This window comes from Anabrus simplex, chromosome X (assembly GCF_040414725.1).
Source record: "Anabrus simplex isolate iqAnaSimp1 chromosome X, ASM4041472v1, whole genome shotgun sequence".
Classification (NCBI taxonomy): Eukaryota; Metazoa; Arthropoda; class Insecta; order Orthoptera; family Tettigoniidae; genus Anabrus; species Anabrus simplex.
Window position 1 is genome coordinate 78,487,998 of NC_090279.1, and position 12,781 is coordinate 78,500,778.

A 12,781-nucleotide genomic window follows, 5' to 3' on the forward strand; every position below is an offset into this window, starting at 1 on the left:
AACAAGAAATCTTCAAAAGTCAAAAACATTTGTAGGGATTTCCTGCTTTGAATTCCCACATCACCGCATTGCAGATGCTAAGACCCATCTTATCCATCACACCAAAAAATGTCGACAGTCCCATTAGGAGTATAAAGAACGAAAAAGCGCTAGAACCAGTTGATCTTCCAGAAACCTCTGGAAGTTTAGCCATTTTAAGAGCTTATTATCAACTGGCTGACAAGCGTGTTCAGTGCCAGAGTTGACTCTGGCTCTGTTCGCAGTCATTGGGCTACAAACATCCTTGTGCCTATTTTAAGCAAAATAACGATCCAGCAGAATGTGCACATTACCGTCCAAATTGCCCCCAATTGCACATGAGAAGACCTTTGAGAGTATCCTTCATTATTGACTGCGTGAAATCGTCGGCATTATTGCTAACCAGTGCATCTTCATTAAGGGTGCTGGAACAACTCATGCAATTCTCACTGCCAGAATACTAATTGAAAATCACTGAGAGCATCCGCAGGCAGTGTACTTTGTCTTCCTTGATCTTGAAATGACTTTCGACCGTGTCCCACACCGTGTGATCTGGTCTGCATTCGTGACCATGGTGTTCCAGAAATGCTTATAACTTGGATCAAGATGCTATACACGAACACGAGAGGTTGTGTATGTTGCGTTGCCAAACGTCTCGGAGAGCTTCTCAGTGAATGTTGATGTGTACGCCAATGTTCCACTCTGTCCCCATTGTCCTTTGTCCTCAGCATGGACACCACCACATGGGACCTGCAAAGGAGTGTTCCTACAACTCTAATTTATGCAGATGATGTTTCACTTTCTGATAAACCCAGAAACGGACTGCAGGATCATTGTGAAGATTAGTATACTTGTTTCTAAAAAACTTAGAATGAAAAAAGTAAGAGTGAATACCTGGAATCATCCGAACTGTCCAATGGCTCCATTCAAGTTGATTCAGGTATCTAGGATTTTGCCTACACTCTGTTAGTGGGGTAGTTGTTGAAGTGCGAATTATGAAAAAGGCAGCATGGATGAGATGACGCGAAGTCAGAGGCATACTCTGTGACTGAAGGATGCCACTCCATCTGAAGTCCGGAATATACTGCATGATACTACGTCCTGCTGCTGTGTACCGTGTTGAATGTCGACAGACTGAGAAAGGTATGGAGTAGCAATTATACAACATGGAAATGTGTATACTCCATTAGTCGATGGGCATCGCAGTCCTGCAGCACGTAAAAAAGACACCGTTCACCAGCAAATGAGCATCGCACCCGTTACTCGTGAGACATCGGATATGTTACTAATGGTATGGTCATGTCCTTTTGTAGTACCTGAGGCAGTTTGCAGTTTCACCCAATCCTTTGAAATTACTTTGCAGTGTTCACATCGACCTTCGATAAAAGAAGATATTGAAAATAAGAAACAAATATTTAAAACTAGAAATGCTGCTGCGATTGGTAACATTTCTGGGCATATACGAAAGTCAATTCGTTGAGATATAGAACCAAATCTGTAGTGCTTAATTGGTTAGTGTATGTATTAAGCAGCTATACCAGATGAAAGAGGGATTAACGTAGCAGCCAATAATTACTCACTAGTCGTCTTGAGTGGTGTTGTATGCAAGGTCTTGGAATGCAATATTTCTGAATATATCATACACATTTACGGAATTACCAACTGGTTCGTTAGGTTTCAGAAACATTATTCCACTGAAGCTTATCTTGTACACTCCAGCAAGATATATTACATTCAGGAGGTCAAAAGTATCACGATTGACATATCTTAGGATTTTGTTAGGGTAGAGCTTGACAAAATTTAGTGCAGGTGGGCAAAATGAAATAGTGGCTAAATGGGTGACTATAAAGACGTGGCCACATTATTAGAGTAGACATTAAAAAATTGAAAATTGAACACATATGATGTTACCATTTTTAAGTTGATGACTTTAGTACTTGGTATGCATCCCCTTAGCTTTCGTGAGTGACTTAAATCGACTGGGCGTACCCTCAATCATTATTTTACACTGACTCCTTAAATCGTCATCATGAAATCAGATCTGAACGAGCTTCTCAATCAGGCCATTTTTGTTTGATTTGTTTTTCGGATTTTTCTTTGCCCAAATATTTTCTATGGGGTTCATGTCTGGTCTGTTTCTAGGCCTATCAAGCACATTCGTGTTGTTTTCCCTTAAAAATCAAATTAATTCCTTCGCTTTATGGCAAGGAGTCCCATCATGATTAAAAATATATCACTTTGGCCAAACCACTCTTGAACCTGAGGTAGCGAACGGGTTCTTAATACTATACTGTTCACGTCTCATAGTTCCTTCTACAATATATATTCGTCCACCTCCGTACCAAGAAAGCGCACTCCAGACCATCGCTGAAGTTGGATGCTTCACTCTCTGCTTCACACAGTGTAGATGGAATTCTTCTCCTCCTTTCCTTCTAACATATTGACTTGTCCCTTCTTCGACCTGAATTCCGATTCGTCAATAAAACAAACCGGAAATAAATAAAATCAGTAAGCGTAGCATTAAATGCAATAAACTGTACAGTTTCAAATACAAATTTCATACTTGTTTTGTACTGTACGGTTACATCAGTCAGATTGGTTAAACATGGAATAATCAATTATATTAACGAATTACAGGAATTGTCATGGACTTGCCTGTTTCCAGTCATCAGATGCCCAATTCCGGAACCTCTTTCCAGCCATAGCAAGGGTAATCCTGGGTTTTTATTGAGGTCGTCTTGCTCTCATTCCAGCATAAAACAGCTCTCGCCTCAGATTCCTGGCTGGTACCAATGATCCATACTCTTCTAATTTTTCACGTAAATCCGAAATGGTAACATTCGATAATTGCTCCACTTCCGTACAATCGATTGTTTGCGTGGGTCGAAGCACACTCGGTCTTGGTCGAAGGCAAATCCACGATAGTCGATAACACATTCTTTGATATGATCGGTATTTTTAATTATGTGATGTTGGTGTCGTTAATGGAATTGAATTTAAAGCCAGGATAACAGTTCTTCCGAGTGAATCTTAGGTGTCGACGGACTCTGCTCTGCAAATTCTTTGTTCCGCTCCATTCGCTTGTTGTGATTTAACCTATATTCTTTGACCACGTGATTGTTGTTGTTTGTTGGCCTTTTAATGTTATGGTATATTTTAATGAAGTGTTCCAGTTTTTTTGTGATAACTTAGTGCCTCGCAGTTCACTTTATTCGTTGGACTAATTATACTCGTTCCATTGACTGCATATACCGCTATTCGCGCAGCCCATTAAATTATAAAGATGAAGAAGAGTAATTACACTCGTTCCACGTGTGTATGTCCTTACCATGTGCATATTCTTCGTTCACGAGGTTGGCATCGTGTTCATTTAATGGTTTAAGACTTTGTGTGACTTGCCATGTTTTAATGAAGTGTTTGCCTGCCTTGAGTGTTCATGTAATAATTTTATGTGACGTTCAGTGATCCACGTTCCTTTCGATTGCTTTCCGTGCTTACTAAAATCAAGAAAGGTAGAAAAATTTGCCTTTGCACTGTATGTGGGTGTGATATTAATATTGCACACGGTGGAAGAAATGATTTAGGTGATCGTGTGAAGTGCGGTAAACACCTATGTTACGTTAAATCGAAGGAAGATAACAAGAAAATCAACAACATTTTTGCCAAGTCTGGAGACGTTGACAGTGACGTAATTAGGGCCGAGTTTCTGTTTACTTCCTATTTGGTGGAATGCAATGTGCCTTTAAGTGCGGCTGATCATGCTGGTGCTTTATTTAAGATGTTTCCCACATCAGAAGTTGCAAAGAAATACAATTGTGGTCGCACGAAAACGACATGCTTTGTAAATAAAATGGCAAAATTGCATCATCTGAAGTTAAGTGCCTTCAGAACGGACCATTTTCTTTGACAACGGATGGAAGAAATTATACGAATGCCAAGTTGAATCCTATTGTTGTTACATTCTCCGATAATCCTCAGGGAAAAGTAGTGAGCATTGTGCTATCCATACCAGCGTTAGAAGGCGACTCGACAGGGCGAAACATAAGAAATCTGATGTAAACACAGCTGAACTCTCACAACATACCAACTGAAAACTGTATGGCTTTCGGCTCCGACAATGCTCCTGTTATGATAGAACACAAAAAATGGGGTAAGGTGGAAGGTACACTTTTACAAGTATAATAATCTACAACATTGAACCTTTTATTTCTCTGTAACACTATGTTCTGTTGAAATGAAATTTCACACACTCATAGTACTGTCCTTCTTCTTTAGTATTCCGTTTGAACATTTGTAATTGCCCCATGTTAATAAAAATTCATTTTCAAAATTTTGGACTAATTTCTACATTCATTATGCTTTTCCTTGATAATTTCTACAAATTTTCATATTACTGGAATATGATTGTTTTAGAATATTTACAATGCTTGTGTTAACAATGTGAACTAAGATCCTTAGGTTATCCTTTGAAATAATATTTATTCTCCCTTTTTGATTGGAGTAGTTTAATTTTTTGGCATTCTCTTGAAGTATTTTCTCCCCAAAAAATACCAAAAACAAAAGTTAGAGCAATGGTTCTAGTTCATTTGTTAAGAAGCAAAAAATACATATTCTGCCCGTTTAAGCCACGACTAACACATTAGAAACATAAGACACCCTCAGGGGTGCTCAGTAAGGGATTGACATGTTCCACAAAAAGGTGGTGTGGATCAAGGAAATTGACAGATATCAGTAAATAATGAACCGTCGAAATACACATTAATGGTGGGTGATTTATTACAAAATAATTCCGTCCTTCTAAGAATTATGATTGTGTGAGATGATCACTAAAAGTTTTAATTTTACGTTAACTCTTGCTGTACATCCTAAAATTAAAGCAAATGAGATGGTACATATTAATGAATTCTTATTAATTCTGACACACATTGTTTTCATAAAAGTCATATTTTATCGAATATTATTTGAATGTTAAATTTGATTTTGTTAGAGAATTATGCTCGTACGCATTTCAAATCATGCCGGAAATTCTGGAACAAGATTTTAAATGCTTAAGTTACATGACTGGTCAAAAAGATGAAATACAAACAATTAATAATTAAAAAATTAATTTCACTTGCTAATTATTTCTCCTATTTAAAGCGACCTTTCAGTGATTATCTCTTCAGTGTAACCTCAGAATACACGTGACTTTACGTGATAAAAGTAAGCAAGAAAGAGGAAAAAATTAAATTAAATTTTAACCATGTGTCATGACCTTAACACAACGCCGAAACTCAGAACAACGGTGGTAACACACACATCAAACATTCATAACAAAAATAAGATCACTCAACCTGTGGAAATAACAAAATAAAATGCACGTAATAAGTCTCCCCTTACCCTCATCCACCAAGGAAAGAATTGGAACCAACTACAACTAAGGGTACTATTTTACAAATATACACACACGTCCACACGTTATACGTCCATTTTATGGAAATGGAAGACTTGCACATAAAAATAATCCATCAGGTACAAATAGTCTGGGCAATGGTGACTGATAATATCGTCAATATCTACATCGAACTCAGGACGTTACCAAAATTTATCAAATGTCGAGGCATTAAGTAATATTACACAGCCACGATTTTGACATTATTGCGATGACGCTCATGCAGTATGACAAAAGGCTCTAACAATCTCATACGCTCAATTTTATTTTGTAGGAAGATATGTGGTTTACCTCGTGGTTCAATAATATTTTATGAAGACGCAATTGCCTATGGTTCTCTCACGAAAACAACTACTCGCAAATACATCAAAAATTACGATAAATTATTCCTAAATATCCATTCATCGTTGCACACAACATTACAGAAAATAGATTGCATGTGCTTCTGATCATAGAGACGCGAAGATTCGCCCCCAAATAGCACATAAAATCACCATAATCCATGCAACATTTCTCCACGTGGCACAACGTGAGAGGTACAATATCGAAAATAATTCGCCACATCCGTCAAAAATATCACGGGAAAATTCTCATAAATGACTGGAACCTCACGTAAATATAACAATCAGACAATACCCTCCCTTAAAAGTATGAAATCAGCGTCTCCGAAGACCTTAAAAAGTAGTTAGTGGGACGTAAAACAAATAACATTATTATTATTATTATTAAAAGTATGAAATCGGATCCAAAAGAAAGCAATCTGTATCGTTAGCGTAGCATTAATATGTCAGATGAGCCTGCTCCCTCATAAAAAACGTGGCAACCACTTTCGGTAAAATATAGGAGAAATAAGTTCCGAAGAATAAAAATATCACGCGTACACAATCCTCAATATTATAGTAATTGAATGGAAACGTAAAATTCCTTAAAGGTTAGCTGATGGCTGATATTTAAATCAGATACTTGTCCGATGACATGACTTATTGAAACCCGCGTGGTCCATGATGTTGACATACCGTCATCACGCACTTTAAAATCGAATAGGAGGATAAAATACAAATTCAACGTCGTATAACACAAGAAAATGACATGGTAAAGATACTAGAAATCTACTCAAACTACTGTTCAATCAATAATTCCTTCAAGAAGAAAGTTAACTACTTATTACAGCTACATAGAACAGATAATACCCAGTATGAATGTAATGTCGACTTAACTTGGATGTCTTGTTGACCCTGGTCTCCTTCTAGGCTGGATTCATGGCATTAGGACGCTGTCGGCAATGGTCCCGTCTTTTAGTACTGCATCCTGATGTGGGCGGTGTCTCCGGGGCACACGAATTTGTTACTGTAGGTCTTCATTGCCTTGACCGGTATCGAACTGGTACTGCTTGATGTTCACTGAAACTTTCACAAAAATGTTAGTACAAATTCCCCACTCGTGGTTTCAAAGTTGACATGTAATGATACGAACTTTCTTCCCAGACAACATTGACGTCTCTTATGATTGTACATGGTCTGTTAAACTGCCAAGAAATGACACTGTTCTCCTCGTGGTGCAAGTAACAGCTGTCCAGGTCTATAAAAGACCTCCCTGCGTAGTGATCTTCCGAGAAACACGCGTAGCCAGCAGATAAGCAAGGGTAAGAAAATCCTAGTTCGGTTCGCCACCTATATTCTGAGCTCTGACGTCATACCTCGTGATTCGATTGACGTCCTGAATTCCTCGACGTTGTAATTAACATGTCCCCTAATATCTTGTTAACCTATTTGATCCAATTGTTCCCAAATCGGAACATGATTTCTTATTCCTGTCAGGAAACAATAAGCTAAGTTAAGGCTGTTCTATTGTTACTCGCGCCTAGTGTTGAATTCCGTTTGAGAGTTCCAACTCTGTTCCAGGTTTTATACAGTACCGACATCAGTCATTTTGTTGTTGTATATTCATGCTGCAGCCGAATGTCTTCAGACTTCGTTCTTACTTACGTTTGAAGTGAGTTATAATATTTGTTTAAAAAATCAGTGACAAATATGTTTTTTTATCTCTGGAGTTTACAATGTACCAAAGTAAATATTAAGAACACGATACATGGGGGGATGGTAAAGGATTCATTTTTGTTGTTCCCAAATGGGAACAATGGGACCTTGCATATAGTGTATTTCCTGTATGACACAGTAACATTTCCACTGACAAACTAAATATTTATCAAATTTGAATATCTGTATTAGTAAGATTAGTGAGAAATTCAAACGCATTATCAATGCTCATTTTCTCCGGATTTAATCAGTAAAACTTCTATGACTTTTTCGTACATATAACTGGTTCGATGTAACATCCGCTTCACTTCACGTTTTTCATATAAGTTCGTTTCTCTCTTATTTCAGATGTCTTTCAAGAAATTCCTGAAACTTGAAGAGATTTTAGAAGAATTAGAAAATGACAATCTACAGGGTGAAGTAGATATTGTTATAATGCCCCCTGAAGGAGGAGATGGGAACTTGACAGATGATGAAGCTGGTGACGATGACGTAACATGCACCGATGAGCAAGATCTGCCTGCAGAAGTGTGTGGAGAGGTGGAACTACACCATGCTACTGAAGATGATACTGATGATGGCGGTGAATCGCATTCTAAGAGGGCTAGGTCTGAAAAAGATCCACGCATTTCCAGTAAAACGGCAAGTAGTAAAGGCAAGAGAGAGAGAATTACACCGCAATGGAAGAAGTCGGAAAAATATATAGCCAATCTACAAGAAACTCCTATTGACAGTTTGGAACAAAGTCATCCTCACCTTGTAGGACTGGAGCCGTTTTCCCTATTCCGTTATTTTTTCAATAATCGTATTTTGGACATGTTTGTAAGGGAAATGAAAAGATACGCATAAAAATATGGCTAAATCTTACTGTGATAAACAGATGTGCAAAAAAAATTTTTGGAATAATATTTATGTCCGGATATCATTCTTTATCACGAGAAAAATTGTATTGGTCAAAGGCAGAAGATGTTTCTGTTCCATTTGTTTCAAGGCAAATGAGTCGTAACAAATTTCAGGCGATGGAAAGAAACATTCATGTTGCCAACAATGAAGACCTGACACCTGGAGACAAAATGGTAAAAGTGAGACCTCTCATTCAGGCAGTGAATGAATCTTTACAACAGTTCGGGATTTTTGAAAGAGAATTGAGTGTGGATGAACAAAAGGTACCTTACTATGGGCGCCATAGTTGCAAAATGTTCCTGCGTGGTAAACCGATCAGATTCTGCGCGGAACACATGGCGTACAGTCCGGTCACATAAAATTCACTGCCAATTACATTAGACCTAAAATGTCACAATACGCATACAAATTTTCATCAGGATGACTCAAAAATGTTTTAGTTATGAAGGAAAACAAAAGTAAATTTAAAGTTTCTGAGAATGATGTTTAAACTTACCAATGAGAGGAAAAGGCATCCAAACTCTTCTGCTGCATAAAGTGCTTAAGTGCCACCTTTCAAAGATGGCTTTGTTCTGCCTTGTCCGTGGGAAGACATTTTGGGATACCCGGAGCGTGTTACAAATGGAGTGGAATACTCCTGGTTAAGTATGGGGCGACTAAGGCTACGCCTTTGTGTCTTTTTTCTTATATATCTGTGAGCTCTAACCTAAAGTTTGATTTATTTGTGTAAATAGAAAGTATTGTGAGTGTCGACCGTTACAAAATGTAAGTACTGGAAAATCATAATTATTACGGCAGATCTTTTAAGACCGCGGATGATTAGAAGTAAGAAATCTTACCGTGAATTTGGCCTATAATTTTATTGATCCTATCGACAACATTTCGTTATTTAATTGAACTGTGTTGTTTTTGGCAACGTCGGTTGTGAACTTTGGTAAACAAAATGTTCTTGTATTGGTTATGTACTAAATTTCTAAATGTAAAAATAATTAAATTATGTTGGAATTTGGAATCGCTAGTGATGCGTCTATGAGGTTGTGTTTTGTGTGAGTAGTTTAAATTTATTGTCTTATCGTTCGTGCTTGATTGCCATTGATTCATTCTTCGTGATTATTATTTTTTTAATTTTGATGTGTGTTTTCCTTCCTAATTTTCTTGCTTGTTTGAATTTGCCTTCTAACTGTGTTGCTATTGCGTTTGCTGCCTGACGATTTGTATAGGATCGTTTTTTGCGTTGTTCTCGAATTTAATTGAAACACCTACGTATGCATCTGGCTTTATCCAAAGCCCCCTCCATTCAAAATTATCTAAGCTTTTGGCGAACTGTTTAAAAGTTAAAAGTAATTTCGTACTTTCATCCAAAACTGTAATTATAATTATTCTTACTATGCTTTTAATAACATCGAGTCTGCAAAAAATTTAAATTTGCTGGTCGACATTTAAGCTAATATATGGCGTTCTGTTGACTTTTTCTTGTCACATACTATCCATTGTTTGGGGCCTTTTCCTTCGTTTATTATTACATAATGTGTCATATTATCTTATCTGATGGACACATTTTTAATTTTGGTGGCTTTGACGACTTTTACGGGATGATGGCTTGGCGTCGGTAACGACTAGCTTCTGTTGTTTGCTTCCGTGTTCTGTTGTTAAGTGTGGAACGTTTATTTTATTTTTCCCTTGTAATGCTTGACTTGGTTGGGAAAGCTTTCTGCTATATATTTATTGTCATTTAATATTCTTTCATTTAATTGTTTAATATTTATTCGCGGTTGGAGCCACAGTCGATTTTAGTATGTGTGTCCTTGTGTGTTAATCTGGGAAGTGTAGCAAATATCAATTCTAAACAGTGTTAGTAGTTCCGGGCCCTCATACTAATTATCAAGTATTTATGTTTCAAGTATTTATACATGATATTGGTTGCAACCTATTTTTTAAAATATTCTAGCTCTTCAATATTTTAATTAAACATTGTTTACCAGATTATTTAAGGATAAAAGATTTTAAGCCCTCCAAATATTTAATTCCTTAAAGAAGCCTATGCTGGTATCAGCTTCATTTATGTCTACTTAAAATTCATTATGAAGTATTATTTCACAATTTAATTTTCTTTGCGTTATTGTTTTTCAAAAATATATTTAATTGTACATATATAAGTAGAGGATCTAGAAGAATTCTGGACCAGCTTTTCGAGACAAGAATTCTGGACCAGCGGCAGCCACTGCGCATGCCCCCCCGTGCGCTTCACTCCCTGAAGGGGCCTCTCACTTGGCAAGGCACGTGCGGGGAGGCGCCTCTCGCTGTCAAGGCTACACACAAGTGTGGAATGTCGCTCCTTGCGGTAGCTTACTACTGCTATGCATTGGGGGGGTGATAGGTGACATCACTTGTTTTGGTGCGTAATTGAGTATCTTTTTACTGAAAGGTATTGTAAGAGCAAAACAAGTTCACTATTAACCGCACTCTTCTAGTAGAGATTAAAAAAAAAACTCTATTGAGTGTAATTAATTATTGTAATTATCAAATATATATATATATTCTACCCTACTTGCCTATGTGATTACCTCTTGAATTGTTTATGTTGGTGACAGGAAAGACATTTAGACAAAAATCATCATGTTAGATATGGTAATAATTTTTTTTTTTTTTTTGCTGATGTTTTTTTACTTGTTAGGGTGCATGTAGGAAATGTTAACTACACTTCCCCAGAGGTCTTTATGTAATAGGTAAATATTTCTTGAAAGACAAGGTGCTGTGAGTAGATTTGCTCCTAAAAGTTACGTGCTGGAGTTCCTCACACTGCTCAAGGTGAGACAGCTACATGTTAAATAATTGCAGCAACTGGATTTGCTTCACAAGGTTACTTGCGGGCGAAAGGTGAACAGGATATGAGATTTTTTTTTGTAAAAAAGAATCGCTCCCTCCTCCTGCTCAGCGGAGTGAAGGTTAGGTACTAACAACTCTAACCAACTGGTGATGAGTGAAAGCGCAACACAAAAGTGCTTAGTTTAACTAAATAATAAAAATATTTTTCTTGACTACTTACCTTGAATTATTTTTTCGACAGGATGCACATCTAGCTGTATTTCATGACGATAGATACACGCATTGTTTACTAACCTTACATCAATAAATGTCATCAATGAAATATCATTGTACTAGGTAAAAAACAAATTAAAAAAAAAAACTCGGATAAAGTCTGAAATCAGAGGTTGATTAAGACATTCCGTTGTTACGAACGCGATAGTATGAATTTTTACATACGGAATAAAACACATCTCGCCATTTTTGTTGGATACGTCGGCAACTGTTTATACTCATCGAGGTCAAACAGCCCATACATGAGAGTGGCATGTCTGTGATTTCTTATTATCTTTGTCCAAGATGGCTAACACAAAAAAATGCATTATGATCTCCGAACGAATAAATTAGTTATGGCTAACACATGATGTGTCATCTCATCAAAAATTATATCGAATATATATGTTTAGCAGGGAAGATGAAATAATAAATCGTCTAATGAATCAGTTAGGGGCGCGTGAATTCACCGCAAAGAACAGCAGCAAAGAACTTCAGTGACCAAAGACATCAAACACGACAGTGTTTTAACAAAAGAACGTGCTGCTACGTAGCCGAAATATTGGTTGAAAAACTGTAAAGCATGGTTTCTTTTAAAATAAAATATTACGGAATATTTCTTAATCAACCTCTGAATTGAGACAGTGTGTGAGTGAAAGCTATAATTTGTCACACCTACACAGGTTGTTGATTTGAGGATAGAAAAAATAAAATCTGGTAAAGGATTCAAGGTTATAGCATTTGGTTGGTGTAAAAAAAATACGTGTATGCATATATAGGTTAGGATGAATTATTCAAGCAACTCGAATAATAAGTGGAACATCACAGTGTTTTATTTACCTGTTAGTTCAAAATACATGATTAAATTCTTTCTTACATGCTTCACAGTCTTTAATCATTGGATTCGCTCCGTCAAAACCATCAACCTCGTCTTGTCCTCTGTAGCAATAATGTCTGACACACGGGCTGCATACTGCTATTTCCAGTTTTGCTTTTACATAGTAGGGTAGTTTCTCCCATGCTTCATCTAAATCTTTAGCGGCATATGTTGAGAGAAACCCAGATGGTAAATAGCGAATTAGATGTTGTGGCATTCGAAGTAAACTGCCATGTGTATAGTATGATGTAATAGCCTCACTTACTAGTGAGAAATATATTGTACGTAAAGGATCAGGTTTAATACTTGGTGTACAAAGTTCACATTTACACTGGATGTTACGGTTTCTCTTCTCACCAAACTCATTCTTTACTTGTCGCTCCATGACTGATGACACGCACACACTGTTGTCAACAAAGACATTACCTTAATATTTAT

The 12,781-nt window shown here is 37.0% G+C and overlaps 1 protein-coding gene across 1 annotated transcript in view; it reads left to right on the forward strand.

The window, feature by feature from the left end:
• LOC137503297 (zinc finger protein ZFP2-like) overlaps nt 1–12,781 on the forward strand; it is a 152,150-nt gene that overhangs the window by 95,660 nt on the left and 43,709 nt on the right. The gene's annotated exons all lie outside the window — the stretch shown is intronic.